Raw genomic sequence first — 13,694 nt, forward strand, 5'->3', positions numbered from 1 at the left:
AGGAGAACACCACCACCAAGACACAGAAATAACTGAGTAAATATATAAAGTGTGTGTGTGTATATATATATATATATATATATATATATATATATATATATATATAGTAGTTAAAAGCTAACTTAAAATTGGTAGATTTTCTGTCTAAAATATACCACAAGTTCAGTACTTCATTGGAGTCCTATTTGCCAATTGACAGGTTGATAGCTTTTCACCAGAATTAAAGAGTTATAGAAGAGTATTTCCGAAAGTTCATGAAAATGGAATTAAATAATGTTTGGTTTGGTATAAAACAGTTTTGAAGCTAAGCATAATTTTTCATAATATGCATTTCCATGAGCTTTTCAAAAACCCTTTTCATGCATGGATTTGAATTTGTTTTCTTGCATCAAAATAAACTTATCTTTTCATACCAGTTTCCATGAGTTTTTTGAAACACCCTTGCATTTTCAGCCAGAGCAGCACTAGAAGCAAAATTGTCAACTGTGAGTGTGGAAACCATGGCTTGGCACATGAAGGAAATAACATGTTTTTATTGCTACTAGTTACATGGTATAATTTTTAGCAATGTTCTCATCCCATGTGACAGACATCACCATCGCTGTCTGACAAAACTTTGACTATAGATTAAAAAAAAAAAAAGACGAGAGGGATAGAGTTTGGGCCAAATCTACAGAGGTTTAAATATCCTCTAAAGATCAGACCAAACTGAAGTCTTTCAGAATGTGAGGCCGTTTGTTTTTGGCAAGGTCCAGCTTCCTGTTCACAAAATGATGGTTTCAGATGGTTTTCTGAACATCAAACAGGCTTGTTTTGGGGCCTCATTTTCATAGGTTCTGATGGGTAATCAGAAGTACATGGATTAACTCTGCTTTCAAATAAACAGGGGCTTAGCAATTAAAGAGAAAAACGCTTGGCATCATGAGTGCCATGGCCTGCCAAGGTCTACACATGGGACTAGTCAGTCCCGGGTACTGGATGAAAGCATGTGGGAACCTAAGCCTCCCTCCCCGGGATTCCTGTAGCATGCTCAGGTCAGCCTGCCTTGCTCAGCCTGCCTTGCTCAGCCTGTCGTAGGGGCTGGGGCAGGAACAGCTCTGAGCTGCAGCACTCTCCCCCTGCTGTTGGCTTTTGCCCACCTGCACAGTGACTGCAGGATGTTAACACTCCCCAGCCCCGCCCAGCCCTCCAGGGCAGATCTCTGTGGGTTTTCAGGATCCAGTGCTTCTGGTACACTAGATGCAGCTCTTCAAGTTAACAAAGCCTGTGGTTCCCCTGCTTGTGCTGTCCCACTCCTCTGAGTGGTACTGTGACAGCCGAGTCTGCAGGCATGGCTTGGGAGGTGTGCACGTCTTCCTGGGGTCATGCTGAGCTATACATCAAAGTCACCTTTACTTCAGAGGACGCCATGCTGCACTGCGGATTGGAAGCACCTCCTCTCTCCACTGGAATATTGGAGAGGTGTGAATGGCAGCTTAGGGAATTCTCTAGCGTTCACTGCCTCTTTCTTAACTGGACCGATGGACCCCATGTTTCCTTTTTCATCAGTGACCATGGTTAGGTGGCAACTCCTGGTCTTGCCTGAACCCATTAAAATCGGTAGTGTTTCCTGTAATGGAGTTACAGAATCTGATGCAAGTCTTGGCATATGCTAGACCTGAATGAAATGCTAGTTCTTATATACTCACTATTGGAGATTTTAAAAAGATGCTAAAATGATAATAAAGCAACTTACATCTCTTAAGCGTTTCTCATTTTCACAACATGCAATGTCTTTTAAAAAGTTTTATTACTTTAAAGGCAGAATTATATAGAGAGAAAGTGAGAATTTGTTGATCTTCCACCCACTTCACAATGACCACAACAGCTGGGCCTGGGCAGGATGCTCCCTCTGGATCTTCCACATGAGTTGCAGGGGCTCAACCACTTGGGCCATCTTCTGCTACCTTCACAGGCACATTAACAGGGAGTCATAATAATGCCTATTTTGTAAGGTTGTTGGCAGCAATTTAATGAAGTCAGAAACAAGTGCTCCTGAAATATTTGCACTATGAAGCACCTGGCTATTTATGTTCTCAAGATTTGACTAAACTTTCAAAACTTGTGTGTCTGGGAGTTAAATGAGACAGCACAGTGAGTTCTCTGTGTGATGTCTCCAGATAGAGCTGGATTAGAGAAGGGTTAGTGCTTTGAAAGGCCACGTTAGAGCTGAGTGACAGGTGTGGGAGCGCTGCCATCCTCAGCACTTTGAACTATGGATTTAGAGTCTTCGCGAAGAAACTAAATTAGCTAGGCTCTGCACTGTCAGCAAAAAATACTGATAAAGTTATAAGAACTTAAGTGGAGGAAGGTATGGATTTTTCCTCAAGGTTAATCTACACAAGTAATGCAGAAGCCTAACACGTGTTTAGCTGTGCGTTTCCCGGAGTGTCTCCTGGGACACTAATCCCATGAGATGCGGCTTGGACAAAGTCGTGTGAGTCATTGGATCTAGAAAACAGCCATGTCCATTAGCTCACCTTAGAGGTTGCTAACATGCCTTTGCTTATTCAGGCTCTGAGTGGTACTGCCTCGAAGCACTCTCTCTATCTGCCCTCCATCCAGTTATTTCCCAAAGCTGTGTGGCTACAAAGCTCAGGTGTCAGTTTTCCATGGAACACACTTTGCAGATGATAATATGTATCATCTAAGGGGCAAAAATCATCCTTTCATGGCATAAACCCCCGCAGAAGCCTGTGTCCATTGGAGGTCTTCAGTGCTGATAGACCCTTCTGCTTGGTCCTGCCAGGGCCATGCTTTGGGCTGCAAGTTTTGCTTACGTGCAGTAACAAAGAAACTGCAGTGCTTTGCGATGACCCTCCCAATAATGGCACTTGCATAGCTTTAGATTCATTTACTGCGGGGAGCACTCTTTCCTGGCTCCACTCCCTCAGGCTCTGGAGTATGTTGGAGCTGAGAGTTGCATATTCTGACATTTAGGATCAGAAGGCTAGCAGTGGGATTTGTGGGGATTATGAACTGAACACCAAGGGTGTCTCAGGTCTCAAGTGTCTACTGTATCCTTCCAGGGACCAAGAGAGCACCTGGAACTTGTGTAGGGATGGGGGACCTTCAGAGTCCCCCAGGCAAGGGACCACTGTATCTATCATGTGGCAGAACTGCTTCGAGTTCCTTCTTGGATTCCTGGTCATCAAGCAGAGAATCCCTAGAATGGGAAGCCTCAAGTCCATCAATTTCCAAGCCCTTCACAATGTCTGAATCAGGCCAGGAGCTTCCAGGCTTACCCTGGGCTTTATTACCCAGGGCAGTCCTGGTGGGCAGGACAGTAGCATTGTCCTCTTTCCTCTGTGTGGAGCAGGGATGAAGGACAGGAGAGGCGAGACCCCTGTCCCTCCAGAGCCACACAGCAGTCTTGTACAGGGATCTGCATCTTCTCTGGGCCCAGTGGTGTCTGGATTTCCCAGGGTGTGGGTTTGCACAAAGTCCCAGGATGGGCTTCTTCAAGAGCCATTGAGAAGGGCAGCCCTTGAAATCCCCCAGGGGGGGAAAAAAAAAAGAAATCCCCCAGGGTTTCCTACCACTGAGCCAGGATACACTGTAGAATTAAACACTACCACAGAGTCCCTGCCTGCTGGCCCTAGGAAGACCAGCTAAAATAGCTGAATGTACATACTAAAGTACCATTTGTATTCCTCCTTTGAAAAAAAATGATTTCACAGGTTTAACACTCCGTTAGATAATATCATATGGCAAGTTGACAATAATAACAAAGGAAAACAACCAAGCAAATGAAAACTAAGGGGCTACTGAGCCTTGGGAGTGTAAACAAAGGCTGTGCACACTAATCATACCCCAGGTTGTCACTCTTCCATCTTTTTCACTCTGTGTATTAGTTACCACAGATTCCACAGATTAGGAAAAACTATGATATTTGTCTTTTGGGGACTGGCTTATCTCACTTAACATAATGGTTTCCAGATTCATCTTGTTGCAAAAAAGTCAGGATTTCATTCTATTTATGGCTGGATAGTATTCCATAGTTTCTGTGTACCACATTTGGTTTTTAATCCAGTTACCATCAATGGGCATTTGGGTTGGTTCCATATCTTAGCCATTATGAATTGAGCTGCTATAAACTTGGGAATACAGAGAATTCTCTCATATGCTGATTTCATTTGAATGGATTCCCAGGAGTGGGATGGTTGGGTCATATGGTAGACCCATTTTCAGATATCTGAGGAATCTCCTTGCTGTCTTCCATAGTGGTTATACTAGTTTATATTCCCACCAAGAGTGCATTGCAGTATCTTTTTCCCCACATCCTTATTCGTACTTACTGTATTTTGATTTTGGGGTGATTGCCATCCTAACTGGGGTGAGGTGAAACATCATTGTAGTTTTTATTTGCATTTCATTGATGACTCATGAATTTGAGCATGTTTTGCATAGGCCCATTGGCCATCTGAATTTGATCCTTTGAGAAAGGCTTGTTATGTTCTTTACTCATGATTAACTGGACTGTTTGTTGTTGTTGTTGAATTTCTGGTGTTCATTATAAACCCTGGATGTTAAGCCTGTATCAGTTGCATAATTAGCAAAATTTATCTCCCATCCTGTTGGCTGCCTCTTTGATATTACCTTTATAGTGCAGAAGCTTCTTGGCTCCATGCAACACCTTATTGCTTATGTCTTCTTTGGTTGCCAGTGCTTCTGGAATTTTTTCCAAGAAGTCGCTGCTACATCTCTGTCCTGCAGAATGTTCCTGGTATTTTCCTCTAGTAATTAGAAGGTATCAGGTTGTAGATTTAGATCTTTGATTCATTCAGAATTGATTTTTGTATAAGGTGTAAGGTATGGATGTTGTCTCATGTTTCCGTACATGACTGCTAGTTTCCCTCACACCATTTATTGAGGAGACTGTCCTTCATCCCTGGATTGATTTTGGTTCATTTGTCAAAACTTCAGCAGGCTGTGAATGTGTGGGGTTCTTTTCTTGGATTTCTGTTCCATTAATGCTCAGGTCTAGTTCTGCTTCAGTGCCAGGCAGTTTTAATTACAACTATCCTGTAGTGCATCTTGAACTGTGATGTCTCCAAATTTTGTTGTTGTTGTTGGCTTTAGCTATTTGAAGTTTTTAATGTTTGTTAGCTTAGTTGCTTCGTTCACCTTCAAGTGCAGTATCCAGGTTGGTGGAAGTCCCCCAGAAATCACTCCTCACCTGTCATGTTCTCCCTTAACAGTCTTCCCTCCCACACATCTTCAGACTCACTTCCCTGAGCAATCCACAGCCCACGATGCCTGGTCCTCTGGTGGTGTGCTGTGCCAGCCTGGGGCCCTGCTTACCTACCCAGGGTTCACACACACTAGTGCATGGGTCCCCAGGTCTTATATGTTGGTGTGCTGGTATCTGCTCCCACATATCTTTAAAAAATAGAATAATGGTACACTGGTATAGTTAACACAAATTTGGCATTAATCAGACCCAGGATGCCCTCCAGCTATTGGCTGCTTTTCTCCCAGCAGTGTTAACACTTGCCTAGGTACAATGCAACACAAGCCACTGCCTATAGCTGGGCTTTATACACACATGCAATTTAAAGCTGTTCAATTCACTGATCTTATGTATAATATTTTTGGTTTCCATTTTCTCTAATTTATTCTGTCTGCTAACTTTGGGTTTCATTTGTTTTTCTAGACCCTTGAGATGCATTGGTACGCGATTTATTTGATGAGTTTCTGATTTCTTGGTGCAGTTGTTAGTTGCTGTGAACGTCCCTGTTAACACTGATTTTCCTGTACTGTAAGTTTCTGTGTGTTTTGCTGTCATCTTCATTTGCTTCCAGGAATTTGTTTGGATGTCTTCTGTGACCCACTATTCATTCAGTATGATGTTCAGTCTGAATACTTTTGCATAGTTTCTGGAGTTGCTGGTTTCCAGCTTTATTTCTTGGTGGTCTGAAAAGATATGTGGTATGATTTCAATTTTTTTGAATTTGCTGAAGCTTGCTTTGTGACCTATCATGTGGTTTACGCAAGAGAAGGTTCCGTGAACTGATGAAAAGCATGTGTATTCTGCGTCTGTGGGATGAAATGCTCTTTAGATATTAATTAGATCCATAGTATGGATTTGCTTTGTGGTTGCTTTATTGATTTTCTGTCTAATGAATTTGTCCATTGATGAAAGCGGTATGTGGAAATCCCCCAATTATTACTGTATTGGAATCTAGGTCTCCTTTCTCTCTTTTGATCTATTAGTAATTGTTTTAAATATGCTGGTGCCCTGGAATTGGGAGCATACCAGTTTATTATAATTGCTTCTCCTTGTTGAATTAATCTTATTATATAATGCCCTTCTTTGTGTCTATAGTTTTTAAGTCTGTTGTCAGATATTAGTGGCTACACCTGCTCATTTTTCCTTGCCATTGGCACAGGCTATCTTCTCCCAACCTTCCACTTTCAATCTGTGTGTACCTTTGTTGGTGAGTTACGTTTCAGATAAGCAGCAAATAGCAGCCAGTCAGCCTCTAGTGGTTGCAGAGCGTAGGCCATTTGCGTTAGTTTATTGAAAGATAATCACTTGTTCTGCCATTTTTCCATTAATATTCTCATTGTTTGCTTTGCGTTCACTTAGTGTGTCTGCTAGGTTTTCTACCCTCACATTCTTTCATGCTGGTGCTTGGGACTCCCTGTTTCTGTGTATAGCACATTTTTAGGCATCATTTATAGGGCTAGGTTGGATGGTGGCAAATCCTTTCAATTTCTTATTTCTTTGAAAGGTCCTTATTTCACCATCATGTAAAAATGAGAGTTTTCAACACACAGCTAAAGAAGAAAAAAATGAGTTTTTGCTGTGTCTGGTATTGTGGCTTGGCACTTTCTTTCAGGATCTGAACTATGTCTCTCCATTCTGTTAGTCTAGATGTGTCTGATGGGAAATTAGTATTTGGAAATCCTGTATAGGTAATCACTTTTCTCATGCACATTTTAGAATCTTTAAGTGCGGAAAGGCTGACTATAATGTTCTGTGGTGAAGACTTCTGGTCCTGCCTTCTCAGAGTCCTCTGTGCCTCCTGTACTTGAATATGCGTTTCCTTCTCCATACTCGGGAGGTTTTCAGTAATCATGTCACTGAACAGGCGTTCTGGTCTACCAGTGCCTTCAGGAACTCCCTCACTACATTCATTAAACCATTGGATGATGCCACAGAGTTTAACTTTTTCTCTTTTTTTCTCATTTATTCTATTTTTTTTTTTTTTTGCCTAAGATTTTCCCCCCAAATTATATTCTAGTTAAGAGGTTTCCTTCTGCTTCTCTGCATCTGTTGCTAAGGCTTCCCACTGTATTTTTTGTTTTATTTACATTCTTCATTCTAATGTTTCATCTGTGGGTATTTTTATTTTGCAGGATTTCAATATCAAGGGAGAATGTTTCATTCATGTTGTATATGGGTTTTCTTAATTCCTTCATCTGAGTCTTTTTAGTAACCTTATCTTCTAAAATCAATTCCCAGGCATTTTATCAATCCGTGTTCTAATATCGAAGTGCTGTGTTCCTTTGGGGAGTCTCTCTGAGCCCCTTGTTTCTTTTGTGTCTCTTCATTTTTAGTGATTCGTGCCAGTTCCTGTTACTTCTGAGTTTTTATCTTTATGCCTCTGTGTCTTGGAGGCATGACTCCTCCTTCATTGGGCATCTGGAGGTGTGTCCTGGGTGTATGTGGCACTCTGTGGTCTGTGCTCAGGTTTTAAGTGAGTCCACAGGGACACCCAGCTTGGGTGTGGTCAATCGCCTCTTTTGTCAGCATGGAGGAAGCAATGATCATTACTGTGAAATCACTGCCTGGTCACCCCTCCTTTCAAGTGGTTAATACTTGTTAGCTCCCTGTGGCTAAATCCTCACCCCCGCCAGCACACAAAGATCTGTGCAGTTCACTGTGTGCCCAGAGACCCAGTTATCCTGCACACACTGTCATGCAGCCCTGCAATTCCCCTGGTCTTTATGCAGAAGGCTGCCCCAGTCACAGCTCACCTCACACTCCCCTCAGCAACAACAGTCGATCTTGGCAGGCAGAGCAGTGGCGTCCCCTGGTCCAGCCACGTCTGGGTGTGCCGCCTTGGTAGCTCACATGGCCATACCTCCCCTCAAGGTTCATAGAGGGAGTGTACCTTCCCCGACTCACACAGTGAGCAACACAGATTTATCCTCAAAAGACTCATTTATTTGTTTACAAAGTAGAGTTGGGGGGAGGGTAAGAGAGGGAGAGACAGAGATCAATCCTTCATCTGCTGATGTTTACTCTTCAGAGCAGCTCAGTCTGTCCGTGGCAACCATTTGTAGTCTAGAGTTTCTGCTGGGTTTCCCATGTGGGTGCAGGGGCTCGGGGGTCCACTGCTCTTTTCCTAGGTCATCTTCAGGGAGCTGGACTGGAAGTGGAACAACTGGAACCAACACTTGTATGGGATGCTGGCACAGCAAGTGTAGGTTTTAGCTAGTACACCATTGAGTCAGCCCCCCAGACTCATCTTTCTAAAAAAACCTCCCAATTTGTCCTTTTGACAGAACCAGGACACCTTCAATAGAGTGGTTTCTAGTCTTGGATTTTCCCTTCCTCTGATGCCCATCTACACTCAGCGTCAGTGTGGTCTTAAAGATTCTGCATGTCCGGCTGCTCTGGCTGTGCTACAGGGCCCAGCCTCTTCTGTGGACTGTGGCGTTGGGGCGTTGCAGCTCCTGCTACTGGCCACACATTGGACCAGGGACACTTGGACCTCTGTCCACCTGTCTCACGGAGCTTCCATTATTTCTCCTCCCTACCCCAATGAAAATTCCCATCCTGTGGGATTCTGGAAATGCAGCTCTTTGCTCTGTGGATGGGTGGGCAGACGCCATAGGGTGCTGTCATATTCACAAAACAAAAGCCACAATCTCTCCTTTTACCCTCTGAGAGGTGAACTGTCCTCATTACCCATTGGCTATGCCTAAAGAGCAAATACAAGACCTGTGTAACGCCTCTGGTAGGGAGCTTCTCAGCGAGCCAGGACTCCAAGCAGGTACCATCACGTCTGTCCTTCAGCTTACGCTAGGTGGGGCATCGTAGCCACCAGAGGAATAACATCGATGGTGCTGCAGCTTTGAGGCTGTAAGGAGCAAGAGAAAGGTATGGCATGAAGACAGGCATGGAGGAGGATTCCCATGTGGCTAAGATGGGGTAGCAGGCATAGCTGATGGTGGCAGACAAGCTTTGGGATAGTGTGCCAAGCACACAGAGGTCACTCTTGCTGTAGACTTTAGGATTTACTTACCATTGGAAAGGCAGACTTACAGTGAGATCTTCCCTACAATGGTTCATTCCCCCAAATGGCTGGAGCTGGGCCAGTCTGAAATCAGGAGTTCTTCTGGTTATCACATGAGTACAGGGCCCCAAGCACGTGAGCTGTCCTCTGCTGCTTTCCCAGGCTGTCAGCAGGAGCTGGGTTGGAAGCGGAGCAGCTAGTGCTCATTTGCTCATTTGCAATGCTGACACTGCAGGCAACAGCTCAGCCTGTGATGCTATGGCGCCGGCCCCTCATTGCCGATCTTTGTGGGAACAGAGTGGACTCTGAGGTCAGACCTGGGTGTGAGTACCTGCCCTGCTGCCTGAACAGTGTTCAGAACTTTACAGTGCATATTGGGCTCAGATGCAGTTACTGCCCCCAACGGAGGGAGAAGCACAAGTATGATCACCAGAAGCAAACACTGAGTAGTTGGTGGGGGCTGCCCTCCACCCCTCGCGGTGCCACCCCTCGGTTCTGTAGTCGCTCCCTAGCTTCCGTCCTTGATGGTCCTCAGACTGTGATCTTCCCGCTCATTTTCTAATTTCAGCCAAAGCTGGGTTGTATAAAGCCTGCCCGACGTTGCACACTTGACAGAGCTGGTCTCCTGTTTTATGGTTCTAACGGCTCCACATCTGCTTCTCCCTCCTTGACTTTGAGCAAGGGGTTGTTCAGGTCTGGAAAATGGGCAGAGCAGGTGCGTTAGAGCTTCTTTCACACTCCTAAAGGGAAGAGCGGGAAGCTGCAGCCCACCATTCTGCTGTCAGGTCACTCACTGTGCTTTGAAAAGTCCGCCTAGCCACAGGGTACATGGAGGGCCAGGACTACATGCCAAGAGACAGAGGAATAAGTTAGGGCAATCTAAGAAGAACTGGTAGACGAGGAGGGCTTGAAGCAATGGCAAGAGGCCACGAGTCGACTGACACAGGAAAATGAGCGAAGTGAGCATCTCAGAAGGTAACGGACTCCAGGTGTCTTTGAGAGTGGTTGATCCCAATCTGGCTGCTGGGAGAATCCCTGCCCCTGAGGACAGAGAAATTAGAAGGCTCCAAACATTAAAAATAAAATGGAAAGGAAATAGAAACAGTGGGAATTGGTCTCGATCGGTACCTGCTATGTACATGTACAGTCCATGCTGTACCCCATCAGAGTCCATGCTGCTACACCCCTTCCATGGGCGCTGTATATTAACCAGAAACCTTAAAAACAGTCATAACCAAGGAGGAAAAACTTAAAAGCAGAAAGCACTGTCATCTAGAACGCCTTTGACCATCTGAGCAGTCCCCTGCCTGGAGGGTCTCCTCGCTCTTAGAGGACACTGAGGTTCCCCCTGCATATTGCCTGTGAGAGTAGGGGGAGAGGGGGAGCCTGAGTGTTTACATTCCTGGCCCCGAGAGCACCGAACTGGGTGGGAATCAGACCCTAAATAAACACACTTGGAAGAATGACTTCTTTGGATTTTAGTGGGGAAGAGTTCGCTTTTTGGAGGCAGTAGAAAGAGTATAGACTTTGACCCTGATGATGTGGGTGGAACCCCGAGATGCACTAGCTGAGCTAGGGGTGGGATGGCAGCAAGAGAGCAGGAACTGATAACACTGGATCCTCACAGCAGGCCGGGTGTGGATACTACTATTCTTCCCATTTTACAACTGAGGAAAACCAAGGCTCAGTGATTTGAGAAAGCGTGGTGAGATTTCACACGCTCACCCAAACTCACACAGCTCAGCGGTGGCAGAAACCGTACATCTGCTTTTTCCTTAGAGAAATGGTGAATAGGAAGCAGAAAGCGAGTTGGTAACAAGTGCCAGACGGGGATGAGGGTTGGCTTCCTGGTGAAGACATGGGTGAGCACTCCCACCTCCCGCTGCATGAGGGGCCTGGTTCAACTCCTGGCTCCACTCCCTGCCAGTGTAGACCCGGGGAGGCAGTGGTGATGGTTCCACTAGTTGCATCGCACCACCCACAGAGGAAGCTGGATGCCAGCTTCTGCTGCAAGCATTTGAACCGTGAACCAATGCATGCAAAGGCTATTTATCTTTCTAATAATTGTTTTTTAAGGAAAGGACACTGGAAGGCTGTAAAAGATGTTAGCAAACAAAGGAGTGTTGAGAGAAAAGTGGACATTATGAAATGTGGCAATGAGAGAGAGGAAAGGAATTTGTTAATCTGGGAATTTTATTTTACCTTTCTGCAGAGCTTGGATGCTGGTGCTGTTATCTGCACATGCAGGAGGCAAGCTGGAGTGGGACTGTTCCTCAGTGTGGCTTGCTGCAAGGGGCAGGAGAGGCGTGCAAGGAGGCAAGCAGGTGGAGTGGAGCATGTCAGAACCTGTGAGCTGGGAGAAGAGGACTCTGACACGGGGAAGAACACACAAGGTGACAGAGATGAACATCGAGACAGACAGCACCTGTCTCCTGCCCGCACTCACGGTTCTGAGAGCTTGCAGGATGTGGTTTTGGATTAGCGAAGTGGCAGAGGCAGGTAAGCAAGACTACATACTCTGTGCTGTTCGAGAAATTGAGATGATAGGTTTCCCATGGATCTGCAATACCTGGTTTTTTGTATGTGGAAACTAACAGCCCAGTCACAAAATCATGCCGGGGGGAGGGCACTGTGGCAGAAGACTTAAGGATCCAGGCAGAAATGCTCCTGCATGGTCCCCAAGAGCACCACAAGGAGGCTTCTGGGAGCAGTGTCATGGGAACCTACGGGCAGTCAGATTGGTGGGGCTTCAGGAGGGAGACCAAGGCAGCAGGTGGCTGGGGTGGAGGTCACTGGTCTGAGGCTATGAGGAAGGCGATTGCCGGTATGATTTGCAGTGGCGAGGAAAGCCAGAGCCCAGGAACCCTATATTCCGTGGACAGGATCTGCAGGGCCTGAGGTGTGTGTGTGTGTGTGTGTGTGTGTGCGCGCAAGATGGTATTTCTGCAAGCAGAGTGGCTGGTGACAGGCGCTACATGAAGAGCCCCCTGAAAGGGGTGGTCAAAGCCAAGCCTTCGCTCCCCAGCTCTTGAAATCCTACTCCACAGATTCTGATCAAGCATTTCTGTGAAGGCCAAGGTTATGCGGTGGAGCAGAACTACTCACCCCACGGAGCACTCTCTTCCAGGAACACAGTGAAGGCGGGTTCTCTCCAGTGCAGAAGTCTCCCACCAGAGAAGGCAAGCTGTGAGCCTCTGCCCACCGTGAACAGCTCCCGATCTGCACTCAGCATCTGCCAGATGACACGGCGATGAGTGAGATTTGCCACACGGCACCGAAAGCAAGGTCAGGCGCAGAGCAGCGCTTTGTCAGTGCTGGTGATGCTAACAGCATGAGTGGATTCTTAACTTTCAGCTACTTGAAAGATAGTGAAAGAAAGGAAGGGTGTGGGTGTGTAGAGTAGCTAGATGGTAAGACAAAGCAACTGTGTAACTTCCAGCTGCTTTGTCTTCCTGAGTCATAGAATGCACTGGACAGTGGAATGTTCCATGAATATTTTAGTCCCAGGTTTTTGCTTTCCAGTTCAGTAACACCCCCAGCTCCGCAAATGCTCACACATGCCTTGCCTGTACACCTCTTGGCAGCTCCATCGGCTGGCTTTGATTAGGGTCTCCCCTGGCATCCTCCAGAGAGCTCTCGCCAACAGGTGGCTTCAAAGTCTCACAGGTCTCTGACAGACAAAACAGGTCCCATTTCAGGCCAGACACAGCCATTGTAACTGCATTACTGTAGGGGATGGGAAAGGGAAGTGAAAGGCCAATTAGAGGAGGGGGCTTGCTTCACGCTTCATTCCTCACCCCCACCCCCGAGCTTTGTCCCTCCGCCAAGCTTCTGTTTGCATTTCATCACAGTGAAGACATTTTTCTCGTATGATGTGGAACATTAAAGAATAATAGTGTGCTGATGCACTGGGGAGTCGAGCTCTGTGCTGCGTGTGGTTCTTGGCCCAGAGTCTGTGATGCTTGGAAAGTGTTCGACCCCAAGCTGCTGTGAGCTAAATTCTGTGTCTGGTAGAAAGTGGCTTGGAGGGCTGGGGGAAGCTCAGGTTCTAAAGGTAAAACTGTCAGGAAGTCCCAGCTCCGAAAGAGAATGATCAGACCTTACACGCAAACTTGCTTGAATCCACTCAGTGTCTCCCAAACAGAGCAAGCTGCTGTGTTCACATTTGATTTAGACACTGTATTCATATAGTTTCCAAGCAGCCTTTTGGTGAGGGATTAAACTTACAAGGAAGCTTCAAAAGCTCATAAAAACTGTGTTTTGTGAAAATACATGGATTTCAATTTTTTTGCAGCAAAATAAATTTCTCTTAAATTTAGGATCTGGGCCCGGCGGCATGGCCTAGCGGCTAAAGTCCTCGCCTTGAACGCCCCGGGCTCCCATATGGGCGCCGGTTCTAATCCC

Source organism: Ochotona princeps, chromosome 28 (genome assembly GCF_030435755.1).
Source record: "Ochotona princeps isolate mOchPri1 chromosome 28, mOchPri1.hap1, whole genome shotgun sequence".
Lineage (NCBI taxonomy): Eukaryota > Metazoa > Chordata > Mammalia > Lagomorpha > Ochotonidae > Ochotona > Ochotona princeps.